Source organism: Rhinatrema bivittatum, chromosome 6 (assembly GCF_901001135.1).
Source record: "Rhinatrema bivittatum chromosome 6, aRhiBiv1.1, whole genome shotgun sequence".
NCBI classification, from domain to species: domain Eukaryota; kingdom Metazoa; phylum Chordata; class Amphibia; order Gymnophiona; family Rhinatrematidae; genus Rhinatrema; species Rhinatrema bivittatum.
The window spans coordinates 134,002,215-134,014,611 of NC_042620.1; positions in this window are offsets into that span (position 1 = coordinate 134,002,215).

Here is a 12,397-nt window from a genome sequence, read left to right on the forward strand (position 1 = left end):
CTGAAATTGGATTGGAAAATCCACTTGGATGTCAGGACTGGACAAACATTGCACAGATGGTGCATGTCCTCAAGCCTTTCAAAGAATATACTGATGCACTGAGTGCAGCTACAGCCACGTTAGGTGATATCATTCCTGTAATATATGATCTGGAGCAGGTATTACAGGAATTTCTGCATCAGACAGATTTGTCGAAGGAAGTGTTGCAGCTTGTGAGATGCTTAAAAGAGCAAGTACAGAAAAGGTTGAAACCTCTAATGGAGAAGGATAGCTATATCTTAGCTACTATGTGTGACCCACGTGTGAAAGGCAATGTTGCTCTCAAGTGCAATACTCTTGCATCCTGGACACATAAGTTGATTGAAATGGTTCAAAAGATTTCAACTCCTCCCACTCCATCCTGCTCAGCTGCTTCCAGTTCCACCAGCTGCTTCCCTCCCATGATGACAACCCATTGTCCTCCCAAATTTCATGAAACTGGTCCTATTTCAAAAGCAAGAGCAAGATTTCTCACATTTCAGAGTGGTGGGGCTGCTAACCAGCAGCACCTGCAAGAGAAGGTTGCAGAAATTCATGTGAAGAATTTTCTCTCTGAGCCAGTTGAGAGCATGGAGTCAGATCCCCTGAGATATTGGGCAGAAAAAGCTTCAATGTGGCCTTATCTTACCAGAGTAGCACAACACTTTCTTTCCTGCCCACCCACCAGTGTGCAAAGTGAACGAGTATTTTCATTGACAGGGAATATTGTGAGTCCACTCCGTGCACGTTTGAATCCAGACTTAGTAGAGGAATTGGTTTTCATCAAAATCAACCTTCCGCTGCTTCATAATGTGAACATTCGCTGTGACTGGGAGGAGGAGTGAGTCTCTTGTCTAGGATGGGGATGCAAGGTCGTTTGGGAACACAGCAGGATGGAGCATTCAGCAGAAGCACTGCCAGTGCCTCATGATAGAACTGCCCCTGCCTCTTCACCTCAGGTGTCTGCTGTGCTGTTATCATCTATCTTGTCAGCTTGATGAATAAGGACTTTGTATGTGCAAGAAAGAAACCTAAGTTTGTGTCTATCAACTGTGTGCGCTTATTTAGCAGCTGTTAGAAAACAGGCAGTTAAAGTACTTTTGAGTTTTGACCATAGTCTCTCTAAGCAGTTAATGTATATCATACTGTGATGGGGCATGGTTTATTTTTCTGGCTGAGACAGTTTATAGCTCAGCTTACCAAACCGGTCCTGGGGATTCCACAGCCAGTTGGATTTTTAGAATATCCACAAAGAATTATGCATGAAATACATTTGCATATCATGGGGACTCAGTATATGCAAATTTACATCATGCATAAAATCCTGCTGAGTGAGTGGTTATTTATTTGGAAAACCCTGGTTTGTAGGGACCAATTTGTCTCACTCTCTAAATAAAGCCTGACCACGTAAGTTAGTGCCTAAATCAAAACCATCTCCAGTTGTGTCATGAGTTACCTAACCTCCCTGTGGTCAGTAAAAGGTTTCTCTGGCCGAGATTTAATTATTTCTCCCTGCGGAGCAGATACATGTTAAGTTGAATTTTCAAGTTGCATTAATAAAAAACAGCATTTACGTGTTTACATAAATAGCATATACTTCTTTATATACATATAGTACAACATGAGTAAATCTACACGTGTGAAAAAAGGGATGGTCTAGGTGTTCCCAAGTGGAGGCCAACATTTATGTATGTTAGTCGCTATTTTATAAGAGATTTACTGTATGTGTAGATTTGGCAGCTTTATATTTACTCTCGCTCTTTATCTGGAGTAAGTGATAGTATAAGAAGTCTTAACAGAAATCATGACTAGGTCGTGGTCTGGGAGAAATGGGGGAAGCTGAGGCTGATCTTGATGAGTTGCAGATGGACTGGATTGGAAACTGAAAGACTAATTGATAACACTGGTAATTTTATTGCTGTGTGCATGTTAGAAAATCTGTTGACTATAAATCCCAATTTATAATAATTTTAATAATTGAGTCCACTAATATTTCTCAAATTTAAAACATTTTATTAACTACAAAACTATAACGAAATTAAATAACACTGTTATAAAAATATAACTTTACAATGACAACATACCAAAAAAAAATTATGTGTTTTAGCACCCAGTACTCAAGGATGTGGAGAGGAGAATGGCAACCCGAGAGGAGGATCCTGCTCTGGAGCAGAGGGCAGTGGCATCTCCTCCTCACGAGGCATCTCATGAGGAGGAGATACCTGTGCCCTCAGCTCCTGAAAGGCCTCCTCCATGGCTGACAGCCTCCTCTGCACATCCTTGACATCTGCCCTGATGCTGTTTACTCCCTGCAGGAGCTCCTTCAGCATGCCAAACTGCGCATGTGCAGTACATACGCAGCTTGGAGGAGATCCTGCAAGGAGTACAGCAGCAGTGCTGGTGCTGGTGCTGCTGGGCCCGGCTGTGGCTGCCTCCATCCTTTGGGCACTGGCAGTGGCACTGGTGGCTGTGGCTGCCTCTTCTTGCCCTGTAAAGAAATGTAAAAAATTCTACATAAGATATAGAACAGGGGTGGGCAGTTATGGTCCTCGAGGGCCACAAACCAGTATTGTACGCACCAGCAAGTTTACAATATTAAAATACATTCAACCCCTTAGTTTACTAAATTGTAGGGTTTTGGAAAAATGAGTTTATAGTCTACAACCTCGGAGAGGGAGAGTGGAGGGATATCATTCTAGATAATTAGAGATAATATTATATAAATATATAACATAACATACATCTATCCCACCCTATATAACTGACTGATCACAAACAATAATTTTGATTTTCTGCCTCAGACAGATACTAGACAAACTACTACTACTAGTACTACAACATACATACTGGCCCTGTGGGCCAAAATACAAGCCATTAAGCCCGTACACACGTGCTACATTAAAAAAAAATGTTTTTCAGTTCATTTTTTAACATGGCACTCTTCTACAGTTCTTCTTCCTCACTCATCCTCTTTCTCCCACTGCCTCCCTCCCCTCTCACAGTGACTAATACCCCCTTCCCTCAGTCTCACATTTATCCCCCATTCACATTTGCAGCATGTTGGTCAATGGTCAGGGCTCAATTATCTAATAATATAATACCTGGCCCACCAGTGACGGTTCGCTCCGTCCTCCTCTGCTGACAGCTACTGGGCCCAGGAAGCCCTGCCTCGTCCCTGCTGGTGTGTGGTTCTGTACGAAGACACAGATCAAATTTCACAGAACAACAGTTAAAATTTAAAAAAAAGGAATTGGAACTGACACAAACAATATTAAACACAAATTCCATTACAATTAATTGAATAATATTTGTGTACTTGTGGAGTATTCTCAAACAGCCTACCAGGCGAAGGACGCGCTAAAGTCAGGCGGACCTCCTCAAGCCAATCACCCTCGTGAAGTCTCAGATGCCGACCTGAGAATTAGAGGTAGAAAGGAAATAGAATAACATTAATTGATTAATAAATTAATTACAAACACAACATGCCCTGCTAGGTTATTTTTTTATGCAATATATAACATTTAGTAATAAAAAAAAATTAGCTATCTTTTAATGTGGCATTCAAAATTCCCAAATACAAATCACATCATTTCAAAATGATAAATAAATATAAATAAATATAATACACCACTAACATTATCTCTCACCTTTCTTCTTGAGATCTTCGATCTCACGCGGGTAAGAGGCTCTCCGGCAGAACTCCTCCTGGAGAGCCACCCAGGCTGCAGACTCCCTTTGAAGGTTAGGCCTGCTGCCTGAGGGGGTGTAGAGATGCTCCTCATCCAGGAGGAGTAGCCGGGCTAGGAGGTCCACATCTGCCTGTGTGAACTGTGGCTTCCGGGACCTAGCATCACGATCGGCCTTTGAGGAGGACGGTTGGGCTGACTCCCTATCATGATCCATCTACAATGAGAAAATAAAAAAGAAGATGAAAAAAAGTAAGTTCAGAAGCTCAGACTGGAAAGGGCTGAAGTATCCCACCCTTCACATCCCCCACTGTTGGTATATGGGAGAGAGAAGGGGAAGGGGAGGGGGTGGGGGGAGGTGAAGGGGCAAGCAGCCCCACTCCCTGTGAGGGATGGGAAGGGAGAGCCAGCCCCACTCCCTGGGAGGGATAGGAAGGGAGAGACAGCCCCTGAATGCAGGGGCTGTCTCTCCCTTCCCATCCCTCCCTCCCCCCCCCCCCCCCACCACTCACCCACACACTATTCACTGGCTGGGACATGGGGGAGGGGAGGAGTCAGGGTCAGGCACTGTGTGCAGGAAGATCACAACACCCCTGGTGCCAGGGTTAGGGCACTGTGTGTGCAGGAAGATCCCAACACCCCTGGTGCCAGGGTTAGGGCACTGTGTGTGCAGGAAGATCACAACACCCCGGCCCTTGAAAATAAATCCCCCACCCTCCTGCCAGGGTTAGGGCACTGTGTGCAGGAAGATCACAACACCCCGACCCTTGAAAATAAATCCCCCACCCTCCTGCCAGGGTTAGGGCACTGTGTGCAGGAAGATCACAACACCCTGACCCTTGAAAATAAATCCCCCACCCTCCCGAACCCCCCCAAAGTGCCTTATATTACCTGGGGTCCAGTGGGGGGCAGGGCGGGGAAACTGGCACGCTAAAGCAAACCTAAAACACACCCCGACCCTTTAAAATAAATCCCCCACCCTCCTGCCAGGGTTAGGGCACTGTGTGCAGGAAGATCACAACACCCCGACCCTTGAAAATAAATCCCCCACCCTCCTGCCAGGGTTAGGGCACTGTGTGCAGGAAGATCACAACACCCTGACCCTTGAAAATAAATCCCCCACCCTCCCGAACCCCCCCAAAGTGCCTTATATTACCTGGGGTCCAGTGGGGGGCAGGGCGGGGAAACCGGCACGCTAAAGCAAACCTAAAACACACCCCGACCCTTTAAAATAAATCCCCCACCCTCCTGCCAGGGTTAGGGAACTGTGTGCAGGAAGATCACAACACCCCGACCCTTGAAAATAAATCCCCCACCCTCCTGCCAGGGTTAGGGCACTGTGTGCAGGAAGATCACAACACCCTGACCCTTGAAAATAAATCCCCCACCCTCCTGAACCCCCACAAAGTGCCTTATATTACCTGGGGTCCAGTGGGGGGGCAGGGCGGGGAAACCGGCACGCTAAAGCAACCCTAAAACCCACCCCAACCCTTGAAAATAAATCCCCCACCCTCCCGAACCCCCCCAAAGTGCCTTATATTACCTGGGGTCCAGTGGGGGGCAGGGCGGGGAAACCGGCACACTAAAGCAACCCTAAAACCCACCCTGACCCTTTAAAATAAATCCCCCACCCTCCTGCCAGGGTTAGGGCACTGTGTGCAGGAAGATCACAACACCCCGACCCTTGAAAATAAATCCCCCACCCTCCTGCCAGGGTTAGGGCACTGTGTGCAGGAAGATCACAACACCCCGACCCTTGAAAATAAATCCCCCACCCTCCTGCCAGGGTTAGGGCACTGTGTTCAGGAAGATCACAACAACCTGACCCTTGAAAATAAATCCCCCACCCTCCCGAACCCCCCCCAAAGTGCCTTATATTACCTGGGGTCCAGTGGGGGGGAGGGCGGGGAAACCGGCACGCTAAAGCAACCCTAAAACCCACCCTGCTATGGCCGGCGCCATTTTCCTTACGAAAAAACGATTCGCGACAGGAGATCGCTCTCAGACCCCCGCTGGACCCCCAGGGACTTTTGGCCACCTTGGGGGGGCCTCCTGACCCCCACAAGACTTGCCAAAAGCCCAGCGGGGGTCCAGACATTCACCACCACCTAATAATAATGAATTATTAATTCAGTGATATAACAAATCATTTAAAAAAAATTGAGTAGGTTAATATAAGAGATGACTGTAGTAGATTGAATACAGATCTGATGTTTCTGCTCTCCTCACAGCAAAGAAAAGCAACACACAAGCAGAGAAGCCCTTCTTACAAAGCTGAGCTAGTGAGTTAAGTAAGAGGATAAGTAAACATACTGGTGCCAGTGTGGCTGGCTACTTAAAAAATACACTTACCAACAATCAATTACATATATTTGAACTGTGTACAGTTCCAGCCAGGACCACCTTTCTAAAATGCACAGTGATTGGCAAATTCAACATGCACTAGCATTTCAGGTGCCTGCTAACAAAAATAATAAACAAAGAAGTGCTGATCATCACATTACTTTTTTTGTCAAGCTTCCAACTGTTTCCATTTCACATCCCCCCAACCAATGCCATTACCTCAGTGGAACCTTGGTAACATCAATAGATAAGAGCACAGCCAGCCAATAGGAATACATATATTCATTGCTAAGTGACCTTTACTGACCTGGGAAGTGTGAACACTTTGTTTCATTTTCTGTTGCTGTTCGTGAGTTTCCAGTTCCATTTCCCATCCCCCCAACCATCACCTCAGTGGTAACTTTGGTAACATCAATAGATAAGAGGGCTGCCAGCCAATAGTAACACATATTCATTCCTAACTGACCTTCAGTGACCTGGAAAGTGTCTATTTGTATCATTTTGAGTTAGTGCGCACTAACTCGAGTTAGTGCGCACTAACGGGGAGTTAGTGCGCACTAACTCGGGTTAGTGCGCACTAATCGGAAAAAACGATTTTTAACGATTTTTTAACTAAAAAATCGTGCCTAAGACGATTTTCTTGCCCTGCCACACGATTTCTATCGTTAAGACGATATGGAAAACGATTCACATCCCTAGTACATGTGCATCACAAATTAAAGATCCCAAGCATGCGCAGAATATTATGCATACTCAAAAGTATGCAGGTAGTTGGGAGGATGGAGATATATATATATTTTAAAACTTGCACAGACTGCTCTGCACAGTTCTAAAATAAAACTTGTTTTGTTAGAAAATGAAACAAAACCTTGCCAAAATGAAAATAATCCATTCTCACCATTACTTAAAAATTGAAAACCTTTTCATTGCCGTGCCTTCCACTAAAACCCCCTCTCCATACACACACACAGGGCAGGAGATATCACCATTTGCTCCTGTCCTGCCAGGACAATTTTCAAAATAGTGCTGATTAGTCCAGACATAGGAGTGGATGTGTGAGTGTGGGTGTGGATGTGCGGGTAGGGTTGGGGGCGGGGGGGATTTTAAAATGCTGGATATAAAGGGTTTTTGGCAGGTGGGGCCCTTCCTTTATTTTTTTTCTTTCTATTTTATTTCTTGGTGTTCCTCTTTATGCAATGGTTTTAGTTTTCTTTTTTAATGAACATTTTCTAAAATTATAATAATCAAGATACTGTATTATCTAAGAAATATCCATAAAGAGAGCTCACATATAGCTAATACTATACTTTTTATACTCAATTGTTGCACGTCCCGTCTGCGCTCGGCCCGTGCCCATGCCTGCTCACCTTGTCCATGCTCCGTCGAGTCCTGGGTCATCCTCCCCTGATGCTGCTGCCAGCTCTACTCGGCCTCTGCGTCCCACGGTGGCGACCGCCGGGCCTTCCACCGCTCACCAGGCCTCATGCCAGGGCTCGGCGTCCTCTGTGGCGAAGGCCCCACCCCTAGGTGCACGTGCACGGACCGCCCGGCCTCTTACAGGGCCAAGGCCGGGTCCCAGATTCGTGGCGCATCCTGGTTGATAGGAGAATATAAGGAAGTGGTCAGACACCACTTCTTTGCCTTGGCAATCGGGTCGTTCACTCCAGTATCTCTAGTTTGCCTTCCAGCATCTCCTGTTCCAGTGTCTCTTGTTCTAGTGTCTCTTGTTTCAGCATCTCCTGTATCTCCTGTTCCAGCATCTCCTGTTCCTTCATCTCTCCATCCCTGGTAGTACCCTTCGAACTGATCTCACGGTACTGACCTTTGCTTGCTTCTGACTATTCTTGATTGCTGCCTGGACCTGATCTCTGCCTGTTCTTTGACTACTCCTGATCGCTGCCTGGAACTTGACCTCTGCCTGTCCACTGACTACTCCTGATCGCTGCATGGAACTTGACCTCTGCCTGACCTGACTACTTCCGGATTGACTACAGGTACTGACCCTGCTTTGGCTGACCATTCTGGACTGATACTCTGGCCTTGATCCTCGCTATCCACTTGGACTCTTTGTCCTGGCCTCCTGTGACCTCTGGACATTCTTGTTAGGACATCGACCGCGCACCCTTTTTCGTGGTGGGAACTCCCCTGTGCTTCCTGTCTAGGAGATCCTGAAAGGCCCACCTAAGACCAGGCAGCATTCGCGTGCGATAAGGCCCTAACACACATGATAAATGTTTAGAAAATTACCCCCTAAGCCAGCAATAGTAACTCTGGACTCCCTTTGGGAGTTACTAATGGGCTTTGGGAAATCCTTGAATGACTCTGTTTGTAAGATTGATTCCCTATCCCTCAAGCTTGAGCCCATGGTGTCCAGGCACAAAGAGAAAATGTTTTAGTTTAATACAAGCTTTCTTCCATTGAAGCTGAGATTATTGATATTCAGACTTTAATGCTTCTGCTGTAAGGAACTGAAATGTTTTATGCTGGAGGCTGGAAATGCTGGAAAATCACTCCAAACATCTGAATCTTTGCATGCTAAAATTTCCCAAAGTGATGGGGGAAATCCTATGTAGTACTTTAAAGAAAAATTTCCTGGAAGATTTTGCATTTCGAGTATGATCAAGCTCTCTTGATTATTAGGATATATTTTTTGCTGTCAATGGCTTGACCTTCTTCTTCGCCAAACTGCTAATGTTCAATTGGTGGTGGATGTTGTTAATTTAACAAATTTTCTTGAGAGTTCTGGAACTGAGATTATTGAATGATCTGTTTTGCGTGTTTCTTTTCTTACTGAACAAGATCTAAGGAAAGTAATGTAAAAGTATTTCAGAAATGTGTCTTCTCTGTTTTTTTTGATAGGGGGCAAGGATTTTTCCTGTTCTGGTTCCTGTGACACAGGCGAAAAGGAAAGGATTTCTTGCTATATGTCAGGTTGCTATTTCTCTGGGGTGTTCCTTTCTGCTTAGATATCCTTGTAAAAGCATTATCAAATATCATGATGATTACTCTATTTTCTTCTTTCCTAAACAATTAAAATCTTTCTTGAATTCAAAAATTAATTTATCTTCCTCAGTCACCAATTAGATGCAGAATGGGAATCTGTTTTACTTGATGTGGTCATTACCATGCTAAGCTAGTTTCTTTTTGTTTTTTTTCCTTTTTCCTTAAGTCTCCTTATTTTCTGTTCCCCTTATATTGTTGAAATATCGCTAGATGAGTATTTTTTTATTTGCTTTCTTTCTTTTGTAATCTTTTATTTTTCTTATTTCTTCTATAATTACATGTCGCTATATGCAAGGTGTTATGTTTTGTAAATTTGTAATAATTCAATAAAATAAAAAAGAAAGGTGATAGCAGAAAAAGAACATATATATCTGGTCTTCCCATCAATGCCTACTGCTCAGCTCTACAATCCCTACCACATCCTCTTTCCAGAGCTTTCTTTCCATTGAATTATAGTGCCTGGCAACAGATGTAGATAAGGGAGTAATGAGAGAAAAATGTCCCAGACTATAAATGATGGTACACTGCAGCATGACAGCCAGTTGTCATTGGAATAATGAATGTCTCAGCCAAACAGAAGGAAAATGCACAGACTCGTAATGTTGAGTTGAGATTACTTTCATTCCACTACAGTTGCAATGAAAATGTGTGAATGATGAAACAGCAATAAATAAATACATGATTATTATTGTATTACCTGTATTATCTGCTCTGATTACATACATATACAGATTACTTGTGGTCTTAAATTCATATAAATTTTGGCATAAAGAGAATTGTCAGTGGCTGTGGGCCTTTAAGCTGATTTTCAAAGGGAAACCCTTCTCAGAATTTCCTTTTGAAAATCCCATGGCTGATGAGACTGAGGGGACACTTTTGTATTCTAATACATTGCAGGTACAAAGAATATGGAATAAAGAACATATCAGAATTTCAAAAGGAAATCCCAGTGCATAGTTTAGCAGGCCCATCTCAACTGGGGTACAGTTACAGTATGAATACTTTTTTCCATAGAGGGGAAAGGCAATTTTCAAATTCAAAGGGGTTTATTTCTGCAGGTAAATTTCAATTTATTCAAAGAAATACCTTAAAAATTGCTTCCAACAATCTTTAATAAATATATTTTTAACAATTTATGGATAAGAAATAGAATGTTCTTGATCCCTATAAATTTTTAATTGCAAAATAGTGAGGATGTCAATAATTAGGGATGTGCATTCATTTGAAATAAAATAGGACATTTTAACAAAATTTCCCATTTTGTTTCAATTCATTTTTAAAATGAATGAAAAACACAAACACAAGTTTTGTCCATTGTTATTAAAAAGAAATGTCATCCCCGCTGCCAAACACAAGAAAAACTATCACAGTCCTGAGACCCCCACCCCCACCCTAGACCTTATTACCCTATAGTTGAAAATGTCTTCATGGGGCAGGAATGATCCCCTATTACATTTTTCTCATCATTGCCACTATTGTTATTTTGTACAGCAAAACTTAACTATGATCCAAGCATTGATTTGGTGGTGCCATTCTGAATAGTGGCAGCAGTTGGGCAGGAATAATCAAGGATCAGTTCTGCCCTGAGAAGAAATTTTCAAGTACAGAGTAAAAAGGTCCAGAAGAAGAACAAGGGAGAGTTTGGAGTGCTTTTATTTTTATTTTACTGTAGACTCAACATTTTTTTAGTTTAGTTTTATTTTTTATTTTTTTTATTTATTTATTTTTTCACAACATGGGCATGTTAGACAGTTGTCCTTCTCCATCATAAATAAAGCAGATAATTTGTATATTTGGATTAATACGACAGCAGTTTATTGACACTTGCACAGCAACCCAAGCTCCACTGCATGACATAACAACATCAACACAGGGACTGTAGTTTTTAAACAAGCAAGCAGGCTCACATGTGTGCATGTTTGCTGGCTCACGTCCAGAGATTTGTCCATTTTATAACATACACACGTATATGCGCTCATGTTATAAAATAGCCTAGATGCACATGCAGGTGCACGCAATTTTAAATGAAAGCACACGAGCGCACTCAAATGCAGCTTCTACCATGAAAGTAGGGGAATTTTATAAGGGACATGTGCCAATGCCAATTGCCATTTTCACAGTTCATGGATAGGACTTGCAAACCTCCCAGTTTAATAGCTATCCTTCCCTCCGATTAGCCCCAACCCTTAAAACCCCACTGCCTTGCCTATATTTTTTTGCTTTACTACTTAGATGCCACCCATAGCACAAGTAAATTTATATGACAGGGGATCCTGGTGCAGGCTAGGAAGCATAAGTATTTATGTGCACATTTCTTGGCCAAGCCCTGACATGCCCAAATTGCACCCAGACCACGCCCTCGCTCTGCCCCTTTTTAGAAAGTTTTTACTTGTGCACATAGCAGCAGATACGTGTGCCCTTGGTGGCTTTTAAAATCCCTTTGGTGTGTGCCTGCCCGACTTGGTTTGGCCTGTGTAGGGCCTTTAAAATTCACCTTAAAGTGTACATATTAGCCAGTCTGGGCTTGGGTTACTCCAAATGCGACAAACAAGAATGCAATGAACTAATACCATTAAAAAACAGAAAGAAGGAGAAAAGCAAGTAGGAGATCTCAGGGAGGGAATCCGCCAAGGAATGGGAGAGTGGACCTACACAGAATGAAGTCCACATGCCTGCCAACCATGCCAAGGCCCCAAAACATCCTGGCTTGATTCAAATCTATATCTGGACTGATAACTCCCTGGAAACACATTTTGCCCCTTAATTTACTTAATTTAAAACATTTCTAAATCTCAACCCTTAAGATGACGTGACAATCCTAAAAGGGGGGTGGGGGGAGTAATTGAGAGGCCAGCCCAACATCATGTTAATGACGGCCGGCTGTACCTCTCCAAACCTGCCTTCCAAACAAACAAACAAATGAACAACATTTAAAAGATGTCTGTACATACTCCTAGCAATACAATTTAAGTCTGGTGAGTCAATAAGGTAAAATGAAGGTGATTCCTTTGCCTAATGCAATTCATAAGAATTACATGGGGTAGATATTCAAAAGCCTTTTAGATGGATACCTGAAAAGTTATGTCTAAATGGCTTAGCCACGATATTGGGTGACCTATCCGGCTAGCGTTATCTGGCTAGAATTTAGCTAGATGTGTCGGGGTCGTTCCTGGGGCAGGTGGTAGGCATTCCACGGAGGAGCAGAGTTTTTCAGCCTACTCTGGCTGTACTGCAGGAGGCCACTCTAAAGTTAGCCAGATATACCTCTCAGGCTAACTTTTAAGAAAGCCAGGTATATTCAGCAGCATGTCTGCACCGCTGAATATCCAGTTGTTAGCCAGATACAG